Source organism: Lissotriton helveticus, chromosome 9 (genome assembly GCF_964261635.1).
Source record: "Lissotriton helveticus chromosome 9, aLisHel1.1, whole genome shotgun sequence".
NCBI classification, from domain to species: Eukaryota; Metazoa; Chordata; class Amphibia; order Caudata; family Salamandridae; genus Lissotriton; species Lissotriton helveticus.
Window position 1 is genome coordinate 61,279,054 of NC_136070.1, and position 25,966 is coordinate 61,305,019.

At 44.6% G+C, this 25,966-nt stretch overlaps 1 protein-coding gene across 1 annotated transcript in view; it reads right to left on the reverse strand.

The window, feature by feature from the left end:
* AVEN (apoptosis and caspase activation inhibitor) overlaps nt 1-25,966 on the reverse strand; it is a 959,958-nt gene that overhangs the window by 360,795 nt on the left and 573,197 nt on the right. The window lies entirely within an intron of this gene.

The following is a 25,966-nucleotide window of genomic DNA, read 5'->3' on the forward strand; positions in this document are numbered from 1 at the left end:
ACACACACACACACACACACATACAGCGAAAATGAATCATATGTGTGTAAATCAGTGTATAGAAAATGTTACACAAGGCAAAGGGGACTACAAGGAGTAGGATTCACATGTCATCCATACTGGTAGGCTTTTATTAAGAGTGCTTGGTCTGGAGAAGCACTAACTCAAGATTCAGAACATAACAGTGGTTAGGATTGACATGAATTGCACAGTAACAAGAAAATCTCTGTGACAAAAGCAGTAACTCACTGAGCTACACATAAGATACTGTTCTTTGATATGCATGGTACACGTTCTTTGCAGCAGGCATATTAACCCTCTGCACTACCTTAGATGAGTCAAAACTGCCACTAGAGAAACTACCACCTGTCTACCAGGTACATTCATCACCAGAGTTATCTTGACACTTACATTGTTGCTCGAAAACTACTGGATACACAAGGAAATTTGCAGTGCTTCTAAAACTGCTACAAAACCAGACCCCGCCCTTCCAGGGAAACACCCGATGCCTGGTATGACCAGTCCGGCCCTGTAGAGTACCAATATCTCATCAGAGGGAAAGGAGGAAATGCGGAGTCGAGCCCGCCTTTGAGGTATGAGCTCTGGTGTGAGTTTTGGGGCAAGAGTTCCCCACCCTTGTGTACAACTGGAACTCAAGCAAACCACTTAATCTGCGTATGCAGGGGTTTACAAGGGAGGAAAACGTGTGTGTGGATCCTCTAAAAGAATCATGGCATAAGTAATTAAGAGTGTGGCTGAAACACGTCAACACATTCTCATTGTGTGCCACCTGTGTTTTGGTTACTCTCTAAACTTTCTGTTATTACATCCATATATATATATATCTATATAGATCTATATATATATATATATATATATATATATAGATCTATATAGATATATATATAGATATATATAGATATATATAGATATATATATAACACAATAACAGCCTAGCATCTAAAAATCTAAAACTAGTCAGGACTATTGGTTTTATCAATGGCTGCTAGCCATTTACGATAAGTGATTATCTTAACATGTTTTACATTCATTGTTCAGAAACTGGATCAATGTTTTTAACATTAAAGTTAAGGACATAAATATAAGGCCTGATAGGGACTCATTTCAATGTCAGTTTTTAACTGTTACCAAGTCTAAGACACGGAGGGACCCGGGCTAATTAAAACCTTGTTCCTGTGCCTAAACTTGTAAACCTGCACGCAATGCAATTTTATAAATAAGCTATTTGCTTGTACAGCAGCCTGTTGCTTTCCAGCTAGGTTTGCACTGTACACATATACATACTTATCACCGCTTCTCATACATGGATCGATTATTCATCAATTAGTCACCCCCACAATATTCTTGCGATACAGGAACTAAAGGAACTTCATTATAAAGAAACAACCTGACATTTAAAGCGCCTGAATGTCAAAATTACTACACCTGAAACTGGTTTTGTCACAATTTAATTCTTCATTTTATTCACGATTTCAAGAAATCACAGTTATATTATGGTGACAGATGTCTGGTCACATAAAAAAGTGCAATACAATTGTGTCACAAATTCCCTTTTGTGATTTTTGCTCTCCTGAATGTTGTCATAGTAGATGTACTGGAGGATTCTAGTTTCGCATGCATGCTCCCTACATCTCAGTTCTTGTTTGTAAACAATGCAACAGGAGGGTACCTGTTTTAAGTCGGTAGGCCCTGGTTCCCAGAAAAAAAACCTCAAAGTGTATCATATTTACACCATATTGGAGCATCATTATTTATTACAACCACTGTTGTAAACGAAGTTTACAACTTTAACCTTAAAATCCAAATTGGCATATAGGCAGTAATTTCCTAAAGGTTATATATATATATATATATATATATATATATATATATATATATATATATATAAGGTTAGTAAAAGAAACATATTCATTGATGCTGTTAACATCTACGTACATTGGTACAGAAGGAGTAACTTTATTATAAAAGGCATAAAACAACAACATAAACACATCTGTTAGTTCAGTTCTCTAGTGCACCCTATGTATAATGTATTTGCAAAGTTGAATCACGGTTTGGCAATATGAAGCCTGTGTAGCACTCTTGACTTTTCTAGATGGCCTCCCCAGATTTTTCGCCATTTTCTGGGCCATATTTTTGCTCGTATTAGAGCTCCTTTCCATATGACATTGCTAATTAGCACCACAAAATGGTAGCAGTAAAACTGGATTCATCTAATTGGTATATTTAACTGCTGTAAGTCCGTTATAGATAGAGCGGCAACACACCTAATGCGTGGAAGTTAAATATCATATATGGGTGGCAGGATGCCTGCCAGGAGTGCTAATGTGCTCCTGTTCTACTGCATTGTCCTTTGCCATGTAGAAAAAAAAGTCTACTGTTATATATTCGTAAGTCACTCCTACAGTGTACCTTGTAAGTCCATAGGGCAGGGTGCTAATATATCCATACGCCTTCGTCTACCCAGATACGCCGATCCTGAGGCGGCGCCGAGTTTTCTGGGATATCCACACAAGATACAATTCAATTTATTCCATGGATTCTACCGCACCTTGACGCCTTTGGGACAATTCTGAACCAGCGTCGTTCCAAACTTCAGCACTATACCAACTCGTCAACCCTGTCCTGAAGAAGATCCCAAACCATTGTGGATCGAAACGCCGTCGACACTACAGCGCAATTGTTTGGCGCACTATAGCGTTTGGCTCATAACTACGATCTAATGTGCTACAAAGGACTACATTTTATTAATCATTGAGCCACCACTGTATATAACTTTGTCACCTTGCGGCGTTCACGCTGTTCACCTCCATCACTTGCGTCCCCACTTTTCACTTGTATATATCACTTTGTCACCAAGTGCCTTTGGGTTGTCACATGAATTTTTCTTGTACAGTGCTGCTTTCAACTGTATTTCCATTTTAAATATTCCAAAAAACTGGTGAATTACAAGCCATGCACTAACCAATTGAGCCTCCTTGTTTCCTTCTAATGTAATGCTTCTTGCATACACAACTAAACTGCCTTTCAATTTGTTACCTGTAGGGACATTGTGTTTTCTATATACTTTATACCCAGTCCCAGTGTGGTCTATGGGTCCTACTCCTGTTTCATATCACTACCCAATATATAAAAGTAAGGCACACTACGATAGAAGTTTCACAGATCGGGTTTAGATGGGATTAAAATCTTTACTTCCTATCCATGATGGGGAACATGCAAGAAAAATGCTTCAAAAGTTTTTCCTGCTTAATTTCCATCACCTGATTTAACAATGCAATCAGATTTTTTTTATAACTTATGCAAAAATGTAACTTTGTAAAAATGTACTTTTGGTTGCTTGAGCCAGAACTGGCTTTACTAGTTCTACCACTCTTTGCACTTCCAGAGCTGGAATAAACATCCTTGGCTAGGAGAGTTAATGACACTTGCTAGTATGACAATCGCCTGTCTCTGAACCCAGGAAGAGCAAATGGGTGTTACCGGTTGTCCACTTAGAAGGGATTAGCTATGGGGGAGTGAACAGGAACAGTTTGCAGTACAAATGGCTGCTTTGGCACTTTGGCTTGGATATTGCATGGAGGGCTGCTCCTATTAATTCACACGACCCTATCAGAGAGCCAGGTTTTGGTCACAGTAGACAAGAGAACCAGTGTTGAGCCTCTTAAATGAGAGTAGAGCTCAACTAAACAGTGGAGTGGCTATACCACCTTGAAACAGGGTAATGTTCACAGGTAATTTTACAGTATAGAGAAGAGAAAGTGCTACGAAATTAGGTGGGGAGACTGCAAAAATAATAGTTAGGGTTTGGTGGTAGGATAAATCTGGTATTCAGCCATCACCTCATCAGGACATTCTTTGACCTGAAAAGAATCCACCTGAAGGAGGAGGAGGCCTTGCTGGAAGAAGACACCTGCTTCCTGCTGGAAGAAGAGGACTCACTCAAGGATTCCTGACGCCCGCTGGCACGCAGGGACTGGAGCGGCTGCGGATTCCGGACTTCAAGAGGGCCCAGCTTACCAAAGAGGACAGGGTCCTGCAGAAGACCAGCATCAGACTTGCCTTCTTTGAAAAAGCATTCACGTTGTGAGAGAATGGAACTTGGAGGTGTCAGGCCTTGAACACATTACCTTTCCAGCCGTTGATTCTGTGGGGGATATCCGTCACATTTTGACAGCATAATCCATCCACCAAACTCTATATAAGGTTCTAAGTCTAAAGAATAATTCTTTGAGTGGAATGACCCTCTAGTCCATCACGGTCAGTCTGAAATATCAGCCAGGTCGCGGTCACCGCAAGCTATGTTTTTTTAATGGCAAATCACTTTTTGTAGGTGCCTCCTAGTCTTACAATTTCCAGGAAGCATATCTCCCGTTCCCTTAAACTTATTTGAATCATCTGGGTGTGTATTTACTAGTTCACATTTTCTCGCTGTTTTTGAAATTGGTTTAGGATTGCTATTGTATTTTTTCTTCACTTTAAAATTGCTAGTATTGCTTGAATTTAACTCGCATTTCTCTGGGGATTGCTTGCTGCTTGTGCCATAGTCACCATGGGTTAAGAAGAGAGACATTTTCTCAGAAATATGTTTTGACGTTACCAGATTGTATTTAGTGATCACCCAGTATCTGACAGTGATGCAATTTCTTATGTCATTTCATCACGTATGCATGGATGGTTAACTGGACACGAGCCCCCTGAACACTTAGAATTGTAAAAGAGATGGTTATGTGGACAACTTGTACAGGCTATGTAAGTAAGGTTTTGAAATTTTCATTGTGTTATTTTTATGCTGATCAATGAAAAAGGAAAGGATTTTTAATTGAAGAACTTTTCAGTATCTTCCCTGTATTCCTTGGCACTTGGGTTATAAGAACATATGCAAACAATGATTTTCTTTCTTCAAAAAAATGTATATTTTAAGTTCATTAGAATGCAAGGTCAATACCCAGCAAAATTACTGAATGATGGTTAGTTTTGTGACGTTTAAGGTTATTTTATTAATTCATATACATTTTAGGTAGAATCTTCATGAAACCATAATTAAAACAAAACAGGCTGCTACAAGACAATGTGAAGTGGCAACAGTGCTCAAGTCCACTGTATGTGATGCTAGAAAAAGGGTGAGATCACATTTAGAATCATAGAAACAAGGCTGCCCATAATAAGAGGGGATGATCGCATTGTACATCTCTAAGTAATACCGAGTATAGTAGAGTGTCCAATGCACCCATTATACAGGTGTTTCGACTCCACGAGAGTGAATTTTTGGTGCCTTCATTAGACCAAGGTTTTCTTTTTATAAATGAAGAAAAATCAAAGGTAGGTGATTATGTCAGTGACAACATTAATGTTATGAACTAAACAAAACAGAAATTCCCCAGTTATAGTTAGTAGAACTAACTATAACTTGCACCCCGCCATGCATTGCTTATTACCTCACATATTCCATCAATCATGACATGTTCCATGTGGGGGGGGGGGGGGGGGGGGGGTTTCCAATGTATTGCTATGCGTCTCAGGGCCAACACGAGCCCCAGTCTCAGCAGCGCAAACCGATAAGCCTATTTCCTCCCTGGTTTTGGGAGCAGTTAAAGCCCAAGCAAGCAATGAGGAATCATCTTGTCCAATTTATAGCTCATGGACTCTCTTGAGGATCTGCAGCACTTCATCCGAGTAAGTCATCAATAGTGGGCGACGCAACATCATATGGAGAAAATGGGCCGGGTACACGTGGCACCTAGGGTATCTGCACAACCAGGAAGTATCCTATGCAACCACTGTGGCGTGAGATACGCCCGGTCCAAGTAATAAAACTGTTTGTTTAAAGTGTGCATTACTAGTGGTGTCCTTCACCGGGGCATGGACACGCTTCCATTTGGCGTCTGTAAAAGGGTGTTCCAGATCGCTGACCAACCAGGGCGGGCAGGCCCGATATCTATGCGTCTACCAGCCTTCAGTGTGACATAGAACTATGAAATGAGACCCCTACTTGGTTCCGGATCCAGTTTAACACCAAGTGTGTGGGATTCCTGCGGCTCATCAGGAAAGGTCGACGAGATCCCATGGGCTATACTGGAGGGCTTGGCACATTGTAAAAACTGCCCAGATACTACATGGAACAAGGTGGTCACTTCGACCATGGCAATGAAGGTGCCGTTCAAGTACAGGAGACCCGCCGCACGACAGCCTCCCACAAGCCACTAAGTCATGTCCATTAAGTGCTGTATTTGTTGGAAAGGTTTAAAAAAATACTTAACTTGTGTTGCACCCCAACTCCTGCAGCCTGTTCTGGTCAGAAAATGCTGCTACAGCTGCCCCAATGTTCCCACCACAAAGTCATGGATTGCCGGCACACATCAGGATGCTGCTACTGTTGCTTCCGGATGCAGGGGGGTGGGTGGACCAGAGTTGCAGGATCAGCACTTGCTAGCTGCAGGGAGAGGCAGGGGCTCACGGTTTGATTGTGACTGTCTGGGGGAGGGGAGGATCGTGCAATGTCAGACACAAGGTGCTCTGTGGTGGTTGGGGCACACTGGGTGAGAACAGGTTATGCCTTGGGTGGTCTCTGGGGACTCAAGGAGGATGCAGTTGGGTCAGGGCATTGGGTGAACACCTGAGTTGGGAGGAGAGGCAGATGTACAAGCTGTGTAGGGGACAGGGGCTTCAGTGGGTGTGTTGTGGTACTAGGTGCTCTCTGGGATGGGTTTGGAGAGGATGGTTTGTGACGCAGTGCTCTCTGGGGCTTGGGGTGGGCGGGCGGCACAACGCTCTCACGGCGATAGGAAGAGGCTAGGGCGTGCAAGTTTGATGATCGGACAGGGGCTCTCTGGCAGCTAGGGGACAGGGCATGCTGACAACTTTCTCCCTGGCTGAGAATCCTATTTGTCTTTATTTCCTCCTTCTAATGCTGCAAAAGCTAGGAGAATGATTTTCTTCTCATGCAACGCAATGCATGACAAGCACACTTAGTCTCCAAGGTAACGTGTGCTATAGACCTTTCGTGCAAATCTCGACAGAACGGTCAGCCTCAAGGTACCACTGCATGGCACTACGGAGACCAACTCTAAAAATTGCCTTTAACAAAAGTATAATCAATAAGCAGCGCAACACTATGGTAAAATGGATACCATCTACTAAAATCCCCTTCAAATGCAATAGAGCTTCTAAGAACATTATCCATTACTCTTAATGCATGTCAAAGTTCACTCTCGAACATAAACAGCAGAAAGCTCAGCTCAAAAGGCTTGAGGTAATCCGGCAGAAGAATTATGTTCAGGAACATAAAAGAAAATATACTCAAACCATGCGTAAATAAAGAGATATGACTACAGCTGCCAAGAAGAGTTACTATTCTCAAAGAATTCGAAATGCCACGACCATCTCTAAGGAGTTTTTTTTGTTTTTTTTTTTACAATATTGAAGGATTAAGCAACCCAGATTCTTGGTCAAGAAACGTTCTCTTTGCAAGGTCTGGCTGATAATGTTACTAATTTCTTTTCAGAAAAAGTTTTAAAGATTGGAATGGAGCTTGTAGTAAAGCACCATCAAAGGAAAAGCAAATTGCCAGGGATAGCGATCTCTCCGAGTCCGCCCCCATCTCATCAGAAGATGAGAACCCTCGATGAGCTACTGCAAATCTTCTAGCTCACCTTAAGACATCTGCAGCCACATGCATCAAGCTAAAAAACGGTCGCAAATGGGCAGATTCTCAGAATCTGCCCCTTTGCGACCGGTATTTTTGCATTTGGGATGCATCATCCCAAATGCAAACCTCGCAATTTAAGGAATCTCTAAATTGAGATTCCTTAAATTGCGATTGCATTTAAGGAATCCCAAATTGAGATTCCTTAAATGCAATGCATCAAAGTAAAAAAATTAGCGATTTCGCTAATAGGAGTAGCAAATTACCATGAAGTTGAACTTCATGGTAATTTGCAAAAACTTTGAAAAAAGCACTTTTGTGCATTTTTCAAAGTTTCATGTTGCGCACACACATACCCTTGGGGCATGTGTGTGTGCAACATATGTGCCCAGGTCAATTTCAGGGGTGCAACAGGGTGTCATTTTGACACCCTTGAACCCTTGAAATTGCATGAGCAATTTGTGAGTACCTACTGGTACCCGCAAATAGCTCATGTAATCTCCAGTTCATTCCTATGAGCCTGGAGGCCCATAGGAATGAATGAGACAGCATTCCTTAATTGCGACTCGCAATTTGCGAGTAGCAATTAAGGAATGTGTAGCGATTCCTACATGCATAGGCTTTTGCGATTCCTAAATAGTGATTCCTTAAAAATCGCTATTTAGGAATCGCAATTGCTTCTGTTGATGCATGTGGCTGCTGGTCTGCTCATTCGATAAAATATATCCAATTACTATTCCGTACATTATTGACATTGCTAAGGATTGCTCATAGAGCACTATGTAAAACTGCCTCCGAAATTCTACAAGCCAAAGTGGAATTCTACAATCTAACGCATGATCTGAAATCATGTAATCTTAGACTTGCTAAAATCAAGTGGATAAAAAAATTCAGATCTGGTGGCCACTCCTTTTCACAACAGGCAGCAGCCCAATGAAACACTCCACCCTTAGACCTTCGTCTTACCAAGAACCACCTTAGGTTTAGAGCTTAATGTAAATATCTCAGCTATCTTAAATTTATCTCGGTGTCACAGTTAGAAGGATAGGGAGCATCTTAGCGCCGTGACATCCCCCTGCAGATAAATGTTGCACTCTACAAATCCTGTAAATAAATAATAAATAAGGATTGATTAAGCACAGGAATTTTCCCAAAAGACCTCAAGAAAACATTCATCCTCCAGCTACTGAAAAGAATAGGGATCAGGACAGAAGAGCTGGCTAATTTCAGCCAATCACCTTTTTACTCTACTTGGCAAAAACGCTAGTGAAAGTAGTCCTGTCTCAACTGCAAACCTATCCTGACCACAATAATATTGCAGACCATGCTCAAGCTGGTTTCTATCCCAAGCACAGTCTACAACCAGTGGTGACATTGCTAACTCATTAGTTAAGGATAATGTTGGAGAAGGGTGGCTTTGGGGCAATAGTCCAATTAGACTTGTTGCTCGTTTTTAATTTTCTTACCAATCGTATCCAAGCTACAAAATTGGACATTTTAGTTCAGAACCAGGAAGCTGTGGAGGAGGAGTTGCTCTGCCTGATTTCCAGATAACCACCAACACGTAGACCAGACACAACTAGTGATCAACCTTAAATCAAACAGGACAAATGCAAAATATTGGATGGACGAGCAATTTTACTTTTAAATTAAATTCCAAAACATCAAAGAATCAATTGGCTTCAGCAAAATGTAACCTTTAGGATTCAACGTTCTAGACACTAAACTCCAGGAAAATATCCCACGTCAGTCAACATATTTACGAATTTGGGAAGCCTGCTAGATGCAAAACTAAACTTCAACTTGCATATTGCCTCAGAGACTAAAGCCGGCTTCTCCAACTTAAGCACCTTGAAACAACTTTTCCCTTTCTTCTCTTTTACCCAGAATATCACGGTTCCGAGTATTTCCAACCAAACCGGACTAGATTTCTGCAACTTACTTCACCATTAAAATAATTTATAAATTGCAACTGATTCGAAATGCCACAGCAAGACTTGCCTTTAATCTAAAGAAGCATGACGCTGTTTCCTCTTAGCCAAGACAACTTCATTGGCTCCCAATTCACAAACTAATCTCGTTTATGTGGGCATGCATGGCTCCAAGATTTACAGCAGTACTGGCTCCATATTATGATTTTTTTTTTTTAAATCGCACAATATGCTCTAGAGCTACCACTCGGATCACAATCTCAGGCACTTTTTACCATATTCATAATCAAGTCAAAAAGGCTTGGTGGCATGGCCTTTGGAGTACAGGTAGCCCAGTTGTGGAAAAGTATCAATTTAGACATTCGTTTAGAGCCTTCTATAATTGAGTTAAGATTTTTTTTAACACCTTCGCTGCAGCACGAATTACGCCGCAGTGCTAAGATTCTAATCAGTGGGCGTGGTTCGGACGGCCCCCGGTCCTCATGAGCACATGCCCACCGTGCCTCATAACGGCCCCCAAGGGGTTAAAAAACAAAAAATATGGTCATTTCTGTGCATGCTCATCCTGTCCCATCAGTTACTTATGGGCCTGCTTAGTAGGTGATCTTAGGGAATGTCCTATAGTCAGAGACGTTTTAAGGAGTGGGCAAAGCGAGCCCTGGCTTAGGGCCCCATTCTTTCAGGGGGGGCCTGATAGAGCCAGCTCTGTTCTGTTGATAATCTTGCCCAGATGACGTGAATAATTCTTAAACAGCTTGTTTTAAATACCATATTCCTTCAATTTATTTTTAGTTTCAGTGATGTGTGGGAGTTTATTACTGACATTTAGCAGATCAATGTTTGTTTTAAAGAACCATGCCACATCCATAAAAATGCTTGTTTTAAAGATAAAAAAAGAACCTTGCATATGAGGAATGGGAAGAGGGGTCACATAGATTATTTGCAATAATATCAGTAAATTGCTGTTGCATTATATCTAAAAAACAGGTCACTCTCGCTGAATATTAGATGTAAACAGATTTAGATCAGTGTGCCTCTGCAAGAAGGCCAAGAAGGTCAAAAAGAACTGAAACTGGATCATAAATTCAAAGCTGTTCTAAACGTGGGGCCCCAAAATACGTTTGGCCCAGGGGCCCCGAAATCCTTAATATGTCCCTGCTATAGGTAGTGGCAAGAAGCGCCTTGAGAATGTTTGTTGCACAGTATAAATAAATGAACATAAATGAATGAGAGTGACAGCTGAAAATGAGTAACTGGGCTTGGAATTTCAGCATGTTTTTCATACTTGCTACACTGCTCTTAAGCCACCTTAACCATGTGTAGGAGAGTGGGGTCTGCAATCCTATGGTCACCCCAGATTTTTGCTTTTTGCTTCACTGGTTCACGACTTTCCCTGGCTGTGGGCCTGCTAATCAGACCCACAGCCTAGCTGTTCTCTCTCTAAATTGACAACCATGTACTTTAGGTGCATTTACCAATTGGTACTGGGCCACCTTATCAGTCCCTGTACGGTGTACCTTAGGTATCCAGGGCATAGGTGTACCCAGGGCCTACCAGGGGCTGAAGCATGTATTATGCCACCCCTGGCTGGCCATCTAAAACTGACACAACTGGCTGCATGACAGCTGGGGCAAGGTGGTGTAATCACCCTTTGCTGTAGATATAGTATACCTATATCTAACCCTAAAATGGACACATATACACCTATCAGTCACTCCTATGGCAGGCCTTATCAATCCTGAAGGCAGAGTGCTTGGAATTATGTGAGATGGTGCTCTGGCATGAGCTGAGCCCATCTGCAGCTTGCGGAACCAAGTCCTAATAGCTGTTCCATGATAACGCTATACCATATACTCTTAAGTGCATTATCAACCTCGCGGTTAAATGCTAACTCTGGTATAACATTATCAAAACATGTCGAGTAAGGTGTCATACGAATTGGAATACTACCCCCTCGCCAATTCTGGCGATGGGGGTAGCATTCCACCCTTCTAGAGGGACACGACATGTATGTAACTGTGAACCACTGTTAAAGTTAACTCGAGCCTTGGCATCACAAAATGGATGCTGCCACCACAGACACAAGTCTGACCTCCTGCTGCTGGGAGTCCTTCCAGCGAGGGCGGCTTGGACAAAGGGTTTCCTGCCTTGGGAGGTGCTAGCACCACCCCAGACAGGATTTTGCGTATTGGGGAGGATAGGCCTGAAAGGAATGAGACATGCCTGGGGCACACAAGGTGTCCTGTGCGTACGCCGGTTCAAACCAGTTGCTGGGGCATCCCTGCCCCAGCTCTGGCGTGAAACCGGACAAAGGATAGAGGGTGTAACCACCCCCCTTCCTGGTTCCACCCAGGGGAGGGACCTAGTCAGTAGTGCAGCCCCCTTTAGGAGAATAAAGGTAGGAGCTGGTCCCATTCCAAATTAGATTAATCCTGAACTACTCTACAAGAAACTCTGGACTTCGACGTGCTGCTCCACAGAAGACTGAAGAAATCTCCCTTGTGGGCAAGGAGTGTCCACCCTGCAACTGCAGGCACCATCAAGCGTCCAGCGGCTTCCCTTTGTTGTCTTCCTTCCAGGATCCAGACTTCAGAGCCCGACGAGACCCGGATTCCCAGACCTCTCCGACCTCAACCTACATCTGCAGCACAGCTGAGATCCGTGGGTGCGACGAGACACGTGGGACCGGCCATCTTGAAAGAAACTGCACTTCGCTTCCAGCACGACTCCCGAGGTAAACTCGACCAAGTGCTTTGGGGACTGAGAAGCCCCAGCCCCGAGCAGCCCCTGCACCGAAGATCAGCCCTCCAGCATCCACGAGATCTGCGTGGGGCCCTTCTGCTTGTTTGCTGCTCGACGCGTTGTCTGGTCACTTGCCGGCTGGCTAGTGGCCTCCTAGACGACGAACCTTTGAATCTGTGCTGCTGGTCTGGTTGCTCCAGACTGGCCCTTGCTCCCTTCCAAAAGAGGGGCACCCTGGACTTTCCTAGTCTGCACCAGACGTCTTTTCCCTTCACCGCGTGGGTTGCCTTTGCCAAGGCCTGTTGACTCCAATCCCGGATCCAACACCGCCGACAGCGAGAGCCTGCGTGTGACAGCTCGTGCCTCCATCCTGGTCGTCGAAGACACCTCCTGGTCCACGTGGCTGCAGAGTCAAGCGTCCACTCTTCACCTGATCGCGACCACAGCATCTGGTTCCTTCCTGGTTCCACATCGGTCACTGGCTAGTGACTTTGAACACTGTCCCCTCTGCTTTCAGGTCCTCTTCTTCATCCATCCACCCTTGGATCGCACCGGACATCTTCCTCCTGGTCGCCTACAGCATCTTTTCTTTCAGGCTCCATTGACTTCAACGCGAGAACCCGACACAATTTGGCACCTATGCACCCGCAGCCCGTGGGTGAGGTAACGAGAGCATTTCGGTGCTCAAGGGTAGTCTAACTGTCCTAGTGTCCAGTTCCACGGTCGTTTTAGTCATAACTAGTCAGGATTATCCGTACTTACCTTTTAACTTGAACTGTACTGTCCATAGACGCTGTTACGCATCTCGCGTGTGAGTTCACACTCTGCACACGCGTTCCGTGGGCCTCCTATTACTTACCTAGAGTTAGTGTAGCGTGGTCCCATCAATCCTACAACCTCTGGACAGCTCCATTCCTTTTATCGACTTTCACATTCCACTTACTTAGTATATGGTTTGTCGTGCCCCTAGGGCACCATTGTAATTTTGTGCAACTTGTCGTATTTTTCGTAAGAGATTGTCATGTGCTTAAAGAGTTCAGAGGTGTTGTTATTAATAAATATACTGTTTATTTTCATAACAACCTGTGTGGTGTCCTTTCATCTGGTATTCAAGGGGTTATATTGTGGTAAAACAGTTGGCTTCACATGCCAAAAGAGTTTGGCCTAAGACTGCTTTGTCCATGCTACCATTAGGATAGCTGGTCTATAAGGTTGACTTACAACCAATCACCATAAGGGTTGTTTGGACTGATACAAGGTGATCACTAGAACTAGTGAGCATCATATATCAGGCCAACTTCTCACACCATGTACCTGCTGAGCAGAGCTGAGCTGTCCTGAAAAGGTTCCTAGGGCTTTTAGTTTTGAGCTATGCTGCTGGTGACTCACAATGGTTTCAACAAACTCCTTGGATATCAGCTGCAGATAGTGAAAGACTTATGGGACTGGGAACACCGATTTCATAGGAATTCACAGGATTTCAGGCTACGAAAGGTGCAGCATCTTAGCAAGATTTAGTTTCGCCACAAAGCCATTCAGAGCTGCAGTTCAACATTATACTGTAAAAGTATTAAGCTGGTCATGCAACACACAAGCATATCTAAAGTTATAAACTATTGGAGAAACACACTTCTTAAGTTTAAAATAAACGGTATTGGTGCCAGTATGAGAAAAGCTCAATAAAACATCTTAAGGCCAAGCATGCAGTAAGTAGTCATGTGTAAAACACGTGTTGGCTACCACCACCTCCAAAATAGAAGTTAGTTTGAAACACAATCAATCAGTGTCTGCATCCATTGCTGCACAAATTAAATAAGACTTTAAAAACGTCTCGAATCCGCAAAGGGTTGAGGAGTGCACCGCATACCCATCTCAAGTACATAGCCATTTTAGGTTTGGCCCGTGCCACACGGGCCATTCCTAGACCAAAATAATGAATACTAGACTTACTTTAAGGTGCAATGGGTGAGCTTTCTTCTGCCATTGGCATCTTTTCCACTGGAATCTTTAGCAATTGGCTTCAGACATTGTCAGTTCAGTAGTTTTTAAGTCTTACTGTTTTCGATTGGTTGTGTGTGTGTCCATACAACGGCACAATAAATGAGGGACTATTTTACATATGAAATCAGTCGGTGGCAGGCCGGGTAGAACTAAAGAGCGGGTGCTGCCAAAAGCATTCATGAAAAATGTATGCAACAGAAAATGAGCATCTGTAAATCCAGTAGGTCTCACCTCTGATACGGGTCAGACTTGTTAGCTTTATCAATGGTATTTTTGTCCCAGAGGACTACTGAGTATGTGTATACGCATGCATGGCAACCATCTTCAGGCGTTTTGTCTGATGTTTAGGAAAACCAACACAACGTGTCCGCCGCATATGCATGTGCAGACACGGTGGCCATCTTGTAATATTTCTTTATAAAATATTTTTAAAAACATAAAAAAACTGGCCACCATGCATGCTAGTGAACGCTTCTGCAGCTACCGTGAAATGATTTTTCATAAAGCAGAAGAAAAAACATTACAAGATATCGATGTGAATGCATGCACATGCTTGGCGGCCATTTTATAATGCTTTCTATTAGATTTATGCAAAATCATCCCAAAATGGCAGACATTAATCTTGGAATGATCCCCCCCCCCCCACTATAGATGGTCAGATGGCATTTTGCCAGCGCTTGAAACATAATAAAATGAGCATTCCTCCCTCAGGAACACCCAAAAACATTTGCTCTTTAGGAAATCCCTTAAGACCTGGCTCTACTACAACTAGCCTTTTTACCCTTCACTTTTTGGTGCATGCAGTTTTGGTACCTATGTTCCTAAGTTGGAATATTACTACAAAGTTTTTAAAGATGTGTTCGAAATGCTTTAATGATTCTTTGAATCGAATAAAGAGATTTTGAATTGAATTGACTAGTCCAGGGCAAAGCACGCAATCTTCTACAAAATGTCATTGTTTTAAGCACATCCCACACAGCCATTGGCAACGATACAAAAAAAAAAAACTGCCATCGGCTGAAATTGGCTAACCAATAACCACTCTCTCTGCCCTGCGTGTGTATTCCCTTTCTATGTCAGTAAGTAATATATTTGTAGCACGAGGTGTCTTACAGACCAACTACGGTTGTCTCTAAGCAAGACCTAAAAAGGATTGTTATATTTTCTGCTGCATACATTTTTTGGACGCTTTTGCTAACGCTTTAGTACAAAGGGTTCTGATCTGCACCCCATAAAAATGCCAACCCCATCGACTTTGCAGTGCCTTGGGAGAGTGTTAGCTCTCAACAGAGCCTGGAACCTATTTTCCCAACAAGCTAACACTTGCTTAATTTTCTGCAGGATCGCTTAATGTGTAAATATTTGGCACCCAACACCACGCCGCGCACGGCCAAAGGCTGTGCCTGCAGGGGTGTTGGGATAGTAAGGCATGCTAAAAAATCAGGAAATTGACTGAAAAAAACAAAGGTTAAAGTGGCATTATTGTATATGTAATACCTTACTTTACATTAAGAAAAGAACTTGGAAATTCACTGAAAAACTAAAGTTAAAATGATACTATAGTTAGAAAAGTTTCAAATTAAAACACTGACAATTACCAAGTATAGTTCACTGAAGTAACTATACCTTGTGAGCATGCCATGCACAGTGATGTTATTAACTATGTAATTTCAGATGTCATCAGTGATGTTATCAATACTATCAAAGAACACGTCATGATTGATGTAATATGTAAGGTCCTGAGCAGTGAATGGCAAGTGTGCAAGTTGTAATTACTTCAGTTAACTAGAACTGGTGAGTTTCAGTTTTTTTTTAAAGTTTAAAATGATATTTTTAATAGACATTTTACCTAACTATTACGTCACTTTAACTTGGGTTATTTTCTGTGAATTTTTAAGGATTTTTATTTGTATGTAAAGTAAGGTATTACCATGCCTAACTATAACGGCATGTTCACTTTTCTTTTTTTGTGCATCTTTAGGGATTTGAAAAACTATATATTTATTTTAGTATACCTTACCATTCCAGTCCCTACAGCCTTCAACAGTTGCGGCGTGGCGTCGGGGCGGGCCCTTACCAGTGGCAAGGCCCTGCGCCCACCCCTCCCCACAAAGCCAGCCCATCACTGCTGACCAACCCCACCATATTCGTACAACACCAACTGACAGCCTCCCAAGTTTTTTGCTGTCTGTTTTTTGGGTCCCATAGTAACCCTGCGGTACACCCGTGGGAGGAGGCGATGAGTTTGTTGTGACACAACCATTTTTCTGTTTGCACTTGGAATACATGGCGGGGGACCCTTTAGGATCCCCCTTTCCACAAGGGCCCCGGGGTCAGTGTACCCCTAGCCTACACTCTTATTTGTTGTTTTATGTACATTTTCAGGGCATATTTGTAGTTTTTTCCGCTCAGCAGTACCTCTGTACTCCCTCAGTAGTACGGAACCGCTAGAGATCTATACATTTTTTAAGTTTACTTCCTCAAATGGCTGAACTGATTTTCACCAAATCACAAAATCCATGCTTTCTGGGTAAAGATCTAGCCAAATCTAGTGTAATTCCGTTCAGCTGTTCTGGCTGCAGCGTTGTCTAAAGTTACTATAGGAAATTGCATGGGGAAACCACGTTTTGAGACTCCCCTTTTTCTTTAACCTTGCTTTGAAGAACATCTCAAAACTTTTGTGGAAGAAGCTTTGGGAAACTAACCTTATTTGGAAAGTTTTGTGAACATTTGTCAAACATCTAAAAAGTTATTAGCAAAACGAAAAATCCATTTCCTATGGAAATGACAAAGTGGCGACCGCCACTGTGTAATTATATTATTTATATAACTCTATTCCTCCCCATCATGCCGCCATGAAAGAACTCGTCACACACCACTGGTTGAATTTTCAAAATTGATTTTCAATTTAGAAAATTCAACCAGCAGAGTGTGGCGAGTTCTTCCTTGGAGATACAGTCAGGAAGAATGGTGTGATTTTACAGAGGCAAGGGAACGCTTCTCGACGCTGGCACAAACTCTGCAAGGCGCTTGTGCCTTCATGCCCAATAATTACACCCTTTACCTGATCCAAGTAAAGAGCGACACTCTAGTAGCAGTGCAAGGTTAAATTTAGTTCAGCATTAACCAGGTGAAAACATCTACGATCTATGATACAAATTTAGGAGCAAGATGGCCGGTCAGACGTGAGCAGAGTCGGCTCCGCCGCAAGTCCGCTGTCGGGAGCGGTTATTAAGCTCCTACACAGCTGGCAAACAGAGGAGCAGGTACCGGATGACCTGGAGAGCCGAGGGTTCATGGCAGAAGCAGTTTGTCCACCCGATAGTGGAAAAAAATCCTGAATTTGCCGGAGAGGCAGGAGCTGCCAAAATGGCGCCGATCCCCTGCGACTGCCGCTAATAAGCACCAAAGGAAGTGACGGACAGGGCGCTTCATGTGAGGGAGCAGAGAACCGGTTGTTGCGTTAAACAAAGTGAGCTGTCACCAGAAAGACCTACCGGCACACGCGGTGATTCGGCGGACTCTGGCGTCTCAGGACACGTGGCAGCCTGGGGGCGGGGGATGGGGGAAAGTGAGTGGCATTTTAGCAGGGGGGCAAGCCCATCCTCCCCTCAAAGCCAGGGAAGAGCAGCATCAGGAAGGAGCGTGGCAACCGAGGTACCGGGGCACACCCTCTGTGTCGCCTGACTCTAAGATGGCAGCATTATAGCAGGGATGCACGCCCTGACTCCCCACACTGCCAGGAAAGAGCAGCATCAGGAAGGTGCGTGGCAACAGGGGTACCGGGAGCACACCCTCCGTGCCGCCTGACTTTAAGATGGGGGAGTAGCACCCCAGAGGGTAGATCTCTTATGAAGTAGCACGGGAGGTGCCATTTGATGGGTGTCATGCCCCGAGATCCCCGAGGTGCTGTTCCTTTAAGAAAAGACTCTATAAATGTATGCAGAGCCCTTGGAGCTACGCTTTACGTTCTGGCGTCAAGCTCCGTCATTTCAGTTCCGTCGTGTTCCCGTTTTGCCTGACTTCGTGCTGGTCCATCTGAGACCGGGTTTTTCCTTCGTCCTAAGTTTCTGACGTTTTTTGGCTCTCTTTGCTGTTCCGTGGCTTACGCCTGTTTTACGGAACCTTGTTTGCTTTTCCCTGCTCCGCCCGACGGCCGGGTTTACTCTCCGCCGTCCAGCCGGGCAGCTGTTCCCGCGACCTCCATTGGTCACCTGCTCCGCCCGACGGCCGGGTTTGTGCTCCGCCGTCTGGCCGGGCATTAGTCCCAGCAATTCCCCATTGCTCACCTGCTCCGCCCGACGGCCGGGCTTTGCTCCGCCGTCCGGCCGGGCATCAATCCCTGCTGTTAGCCCTGACACTTACCTGCTACCTCTGACGGCCGGGCTTGTTCTCCGCCGTTCAGCAGGGCACTCTTTTAGGTATTTAGGTTTGTTATCTTACTCCCCCACCCGGCGGCCGGGCCTGGTCTCCGCCATCCGGTGGGTTCCCTTCCATATTTTGCCCGTTACTTACCGCTTGGCTGTAACCCGATCTATTCCCTTCACTTCCTGTGTTCCTGGTCATCTACATATTGTGTGTTTGGGGGTTTCTTGCGTGGACTCGTGTGAGGCGCAGATTTTCCTCTTCACTACACAGAATCACGGTAACAGCGCTATGCGCTACACTTATGTTTTCTTTGTCTTGTGCCTTGATTAATTTTACATTGTGTTTGAATAGACATTGTCTTGTATCATTGACTTTCAGATAAACAGATTTGTTATTATCAGAGTCCTGTCCAGTCCAAGGCATTATAGACGCTGGTTTAGGAGCCTTCTACAGGTTACTATGTAAGAGCTCTACACATCAGACATATACAAGCTCTCAGCTATATTGAATGGTTACTATTGTTTCTTGTTCTTCATATACTAGCTAGAGCTGAACCTTTTCAGGGATTACAGATCTACTCTACAACGTAGCTTACGACTTGTATGGTATGTAACTATTATGTACAACAAATAGTGACGTTGTTGTGTGTATGTTAACTGAGGTTAGAAAGTCTGTGTTTTCTTTCAGCCCTCACATCCAACAGAAGTCCTTGCAGTGTTTCTACCACTTACACACAGAAGATTACAGCCACAGTCTTTGTCTTCCCCGCCTTTCCTTGTTTTGTCTCCCTGTTTTCCCCTGGTGAGCCTCTCGGTACTCTAGTGTTTGATAGAGTCGGAAGGCCGTAGGGGAAGGCTGTGGATTGTCTTCGGATTCCTGACGCTCCTGCGGAACCTGCCTGAAAACCATTACAATGGGGAGGTTCTAAGCAGGAGTCCCCGTGGTCCATAAAGGAAGCAGCGTGGGAGTCAGATGTGAAGAGAATTCAGAGCGGCAACTTACACCTGACCCTAAGATGGCTGCCAATGGGGACACTTGACAGGGGGAAGATACCACCCTCTTACGCTAGAGAAGCCCGAAGGTGCACAACAAGGTCTCCAGCGAGAAAGCACTACAAAGCACAGATGTCTGGCCCAGGTGCCCTGGCTGGCAGTGAGATCGGAGAATGCTGTGTGGGTTCCGGAGATCGCTTCTATGCCACCAAAAAAGACCACAATCAAATTATCAAATCTCTTACACCCACGGAGAAGAAACAGGCACCCGAGCAGGGGAAAGCTGACTCCAGCATGTCATTGACCAAGTAGGTCCTGCTATCGTCCCTGAAGGAATTCAAGACGGAATTACGCACAGAATTAAAGGCCTCTCTTTTATAACTGAAGGCTGACCTAGCAGAGAATGATGAAGGAACTTCAACATGATGTGGACGCCATTGCCAAGATGGCCGACAGGTTAGGAGCCCCGGCCGGGAGCTCCCAGGCTAAGAGCTGCTTTCTTTGCTTTAATCCCCTGGATTCCACCCCCTCCTTGGACCTTCATACATACCTCGACTTTTATGGACTACGGCCTTCAATTCTCCAATTCCCGTGATGGCATTCGAGCCCTGCCTCAGCAACTTTTGAGGATCTGTGAATTTCCTACCAAACCGCGGAGACCTAGCAATCATGGTCGATGCCCGGTGGAGCTACCCAGGTAGATATAGAGAACATTGGCAGTGGATCTCCCCCTCAGCCGTCACCTACCCAGCCGGACATTGGGCACACTTTCCTTCATCTCTCCGCTGACTGGCCTCTCCCCTTGTTGACACCCCCTGCCCCCCTGGTTCCCCTTAACCCCTCTCTTCTTCAACTGTCACCGCAACACCGGGATGTTGCGTTTGCTGGACCCGAACCGGTTTGTTTGACTTTCACTTTAATTCTTTTAGGCTCCCCTGAAGCTCTTTCCCCCTTGCTGGTCTGCCTATCCCGATCTTCTTTTCCATCCCCTTCTTACTTTTCCTACTCTACCTTCTTTCCCCTTAGGACGTGTGTACACGCTATGCTATGCTCTATTAACTCATGTTACTCTGTAACACTATCTTTTTCCTATGTTATACTATGCTCCTGTAACTGATGTAATTTTGTAACTCGCTAATCCTTATGTAAAGTGCTCTGATACCTCTGGGTCTAGCTAGCGCTATGTAAAACTCGGCAAATAAATTAAATTAATAAATCTACGCACATTTCAGCTGGTCACTGCGGCGGTTGCCCCAATATAGCGACACCTCAGGCATTCTGGATGCAATTTAAACTAACACTATTTTGGAATTAACCCCTCCCCTGCTGGTGACGGAACCGCTCCGTCATCAGCTGCGGTCGCGCTGTGCTGATGACGGAGCGGTTCCGTCAAGGCCCGCTCGGCACACCTGCGCGGCGCGGATTCCGCGCCTGCGCTGAGCGTTCCATTAAGCGGGCGGGGCCGTGACGGAACCGCTCCGTCATGAGCACAGCGCAACCGCAGCTGGTGACGGAGCGGTTCCGTCACCAGCATGCGCCCGCCGCGCGGCTGCCCCGCCCCCTTAGCACTGCGGCAGAAAAGCCGCCGCAGTGAAGGGGTTAAACGTAGTTGAACAAATTAATACATGTGACAAGGTGCAGTTTCTGTGTCACTTCCTGGTATATTCAGCAGGTGGGGATAAAAGGGCCAACCCTCCCCCCCCACCCACGCATCCCCTGTTTCCCCAAGAAGGCACTGCTTTTAGCCTATATGTCACTTGTGATCATTCTTAAAGAGTCCCACACAATTTGTGCCTGCCATGGCACTGCAGTGGTTGGGTATTAATCCGCTTGTTTAGAAAGGATTCTGATGAATCCTTCAACCGAGAGGTTAATTCAGTGGTACCTTTAGAACGTAAGGGAGCTCAAATGGATATTTCCTCTGCGAGATACCCCAGTCTGGGCTCAAGGTAGCAGGGGCCCGTTGGTGCTTCAGAAGGTCGACACAGAGGCGTCGATACAGCGATCAAACCGCCTGTGCCTGGGAACACCTTGAAAGCCTGTCCTTGACAAAGAGATGAACACGGCAGCGAGAGATGTAGCGAGCAGAGGTCGTCTATTTATCATCACCGCTGAAAGAAAGAGGCCTAAACCCGGTGGACTCCAGGCTTTTTTTAGCCCAAACTCAGTGTGCGACTCGCAAAGGCAAAAGATGGCACAGTTATTTTTTTCTGTTCGTTTCTTCTCCTCCCCAGGGATCCAGCTCGGGGGAGGGGAGGTCAAGAGAACGAGGGAGGGAAGAAAACTGCCATTGCATGTCCTGCCTTCGGTCGAAACTAACCATTCCAAAAGCATCTGTTTGAGTGTTTTGTGCTAATATAATTTCTCTGGCATTATGATCAAGTTAAGGACTGACTTCCCACTGAAAGGAGTATTTGTTCAAAAACGACATGTTAAATAAGGATGTCAAAGATTATGGGGAGAGGAGTTGGCCTGACAGCTAGGGCGGTAGACCTCGAATCTGGGGAACTGGGTTCCAGTCTCGGCAATGGCGCTCAGCATCCTGTGAATCTGGGCAAATCTCAATCTAAAGGTGCCTGACAAAAATTAATGTGTGTCCCATGTAACGTAACTGGTGCTATGTAAAGCGCTCTGATACCCGATTCAGGTCAAGTTCGAACTATATAAAACTGCAAAATAAAAAATATATGTTACTTCATCTTACTGCAACAGACCGAAACTGCACATGTTTTCTTTAGAACAGGCTTCTCCAACGAGTAGCTCGTAAGCTACTAGTAGCTCATCAGCTAGCTATAAGTAGCCCTTGAGCAGTGGCGGCTCCTCTGTTAAGGTGGAGAAGCTTTGCCCCACTGCTTTGAAGCAGTGAAAGAAAGAAGAAATTAAATGATAATAATGCAGTGTTATTTTCATTTTATTTTGTCCTCCTGCTGCGGCAGCTTGCGTGTGGGGGCAGGGCGGGGCTGAAGAGCAGGGGAGGAATGGTATAACCGTTCTAAGTGCGCAATAAGTGTTGGGCCGGTCCTCTCGGGCCAACCAAACACTCATGCGCACGTTTCATGTTCTCCATGCAGGCTGCATTACAGCCTGTGTGGAGAACATGCCCAGGGCTCCATTCCCTGGTTGACCGCCGAACCACGGCACTCAGACCAATCACAACGCTGCATTGCAGTATTGTGGTAGGTCAGGGGTGCCTGGGTGCTTACCAATCACAATGCTCCATTGCAGTGTTGTGGTTGGTCAGGGGAGCCTGGTTGCTTGCTTCCGATTTCATTCTGAGGCGAGACGAAGGAGAGACAAGACGGTAAGGTAAGTTATTTTCTTTTTTTTTTAATAATCCCCTTACCCCCACCCTCATTTCCCTCCTGCCCGCCACCCCGGATCCGGGCCGGCCGCTACTGATGCAGTCAAGCTCATTAAATTAGAAGCTTTTGCTTCATCTAAATATATGTATGTCAAAACTGAAAAGTGTGTATGCAGGACGAAAAACGTGCATTTTTAGAACTCAGAAGCTGACGTTGGGAGAAAAATGGCTGAATTTCCAAAATATTCTTAAAGCTGATATTTGAGTAATAAATCATGCGGCCTTGGGGAAACGTTTTACTTACATTACTTTCTTGGTGTCTGGGACACTGCTGCCAATCTTGCATATAGTGGCCACTATATGTGGTCATGATTTCAACACTAAAATTACTGGTAGCTTGGGATGATTTTCACTGAATATAATGATCTCTTAATACAAAAAAATGTAATAACACCTGCTTTAGAACAATTTACATTGAGAGCATTTCATTCTAAAACAGTTAATTTCAAACAGCGTCTTCCTCTGCAACACAGAATTTTTAATATGTGCCCCACGTTGGCTGAAAGTCCAGCAGGGTTGAGGGCAAATCAGTCACACGTCAGACCCACTTTAGGTACCATCTACTCAATTATTTTGGGATTATCTGAGAGTAGACCGAACCAACTGACCAAACAAACACCAACCAAAATGACACCGGACTCAAGAATACAGAGCTCGATGCTGATAAATTGATCATCAAGGTTTAGAACTGCTGAGTTTGTGGGCCCGGAAGGCTGGTGATGGTTTGAAGGCTCAGTATAATTTGGGATAAAGTTCCTCTGATATCTTGTGAAGGGAGGAGGTGTGGTTCCTGAATGTGCTTCAAATGTAGCTTTTGAGCTATGCTCTGAGGGTGAACTATCACCGTCACGGGAGGAGGGCTATCAGCAAAGCTTCCCAGGATATCCCACCGGAACAAGCTTGGCGCCTCCTCATTTCTTTACGGGACAGCTAGGAGCCTTGATGTCATGGCCAATTCTCCCATTTCCTTAAAACAGGCTTCAGCATCTGCGAATGATCCTCCGCTGGAGACAGGCACACCTTGATGACAAACAAGTGATAAAAGAAAATATGATGTAAAACATTTTAAACCTCCTCCATTAGGGACATTTGATAATAAGTTACTTTTCTTCATGTTGAGTATCCCAGGGAGGATGGGAGGCACCTCGCTCCTTGAGGGGTCATGATGAGATCACGTATTGTAACTATTACACTTACCTCTTTTACAGGTAGGATTTTAGGAGGTCCTGCCTTGTAGTAACATTTAGATCCAGACGTTTCCCAAGACAGAGCTGGTGACTGGCCCAGTGGCGGCTGGTGCGGATCGCGGGTGCAGGGGTTAGGGGGAGGGGGAACAGGACGTGGGAGAAGCAGGTGTAAATGAATACAAAAACAGAAGAACTTACCTTCTCAACGCTTCCTCGCCGCATCTCTCCTCGTAGTCCCTTGCTCTGTACGGCTAGAACAGGAAGCACACCCAGGCTCCTAGTCAGCCAATCACACCTGCTGCACTGCAACGTTGTGATGGGTCTGAGTGCCATGGTTTGGCGCTCCGATGCTCACTAGAAGCCCGGGCATATTCTCCACGCAGGCTGTGATGCAGCCTTTGTGGAGAACATGCAAAGTGTGCATGAATGTTTCGCCGGCCCATCCTCCTGTAGTGAGAGCAGCCCCGCCCCTCAAAGCTGCCAGACATCAGGACAAAATAATAACGCAAGTTATTATCATTTTCTTTTTCCTCAAATTCAGTTGCCAAAAAGCAGTGGGGCGGTGCTTCTTTGCCTTAGCGGAGAAGCCGCCACTCAACTTGCCTACGTCTGCACTGCACAATGTGAACGAATCAGAAGCCGTCTCGCGGTGCAGGCACTGCAGTGATAAATACCCTCTTGCCCTGTATTTCACTCGTCTTCAGAAACAACCAGCCCACAACATCTTAGGGTCCATAGCTGGCAGAAAATTACAGTTCTCTCTGGACAGCACATAGAATGAGCACCATCGTGAGGAAAGTTTTTCTAGTCATCCTCCCCGCCCACAAGAAGGGAAGTGTGCAGAAAATATCTTTACGACTAATATGAAAAATGGTCATTAGAGAGAGGGGACAAATGTGTACTGAGGGGAGGAACTCTGCTTAAGTAGGCAGGTGAGTGTGTGGATACACATTCTATTTCTGTATTTGTTTTGAAGAAAGGCTCCTTCCTGAGTGTCTCGACTAAGGGGGTAATGAACACGGGTCGCTTTGAAGGTAGGAATCTTCTTTAGTCAAGCATCAGAACAGCAAGAGAACATCGCCCACGTCCACGGTCCATTCGGCTTACGACAGCTGGTCCTCCTCTGGGTGATGAATGTCTTACCATATATGGAGGTGCTACAGATAGAGTTGGTGGGGCCGAACCAATAGGGACATGGGGAAGACATAAGGGCTGTACCAAAAACAAGGGTTGAAAAACATTACAGCAAGTATGTGAGAAAGTGGCTCTATATATACTGGACCAACATAAGTTACAGTGTGTATAGAGTCCACCAACCCCAGAGATATAACAGAGGTTAAAGTCAGGACTGACCTTACTCTCAAAAGTGGTAGCTTGGTCGAGCAGTAAGGCAGTACGAAAGGACAGTGTAAAGCATTTGTTGTACACACTCAGTCAGCAAAAGGTTTCACACACTCAAGGACTGAACTCCAGGCCAATTGTTTTTATATCAAAAGATATAGATGTTTTATTTTTTAGAACCAACAGGTATAAAAATGGTATAAAATATACTTTTCTCTGTGATGAGTAATCTCAGGTTATTGCTTTGCAGAAAGGCAATGCCTTTGTAAACACAATAGGTACAGGGTTTGCAATAGGCAACACAGTTCTACATACAATTTAGAATTGAGCTCAATGGGTTTTTATACACAGTTACAGTTGAATACTTTGTAGATTAC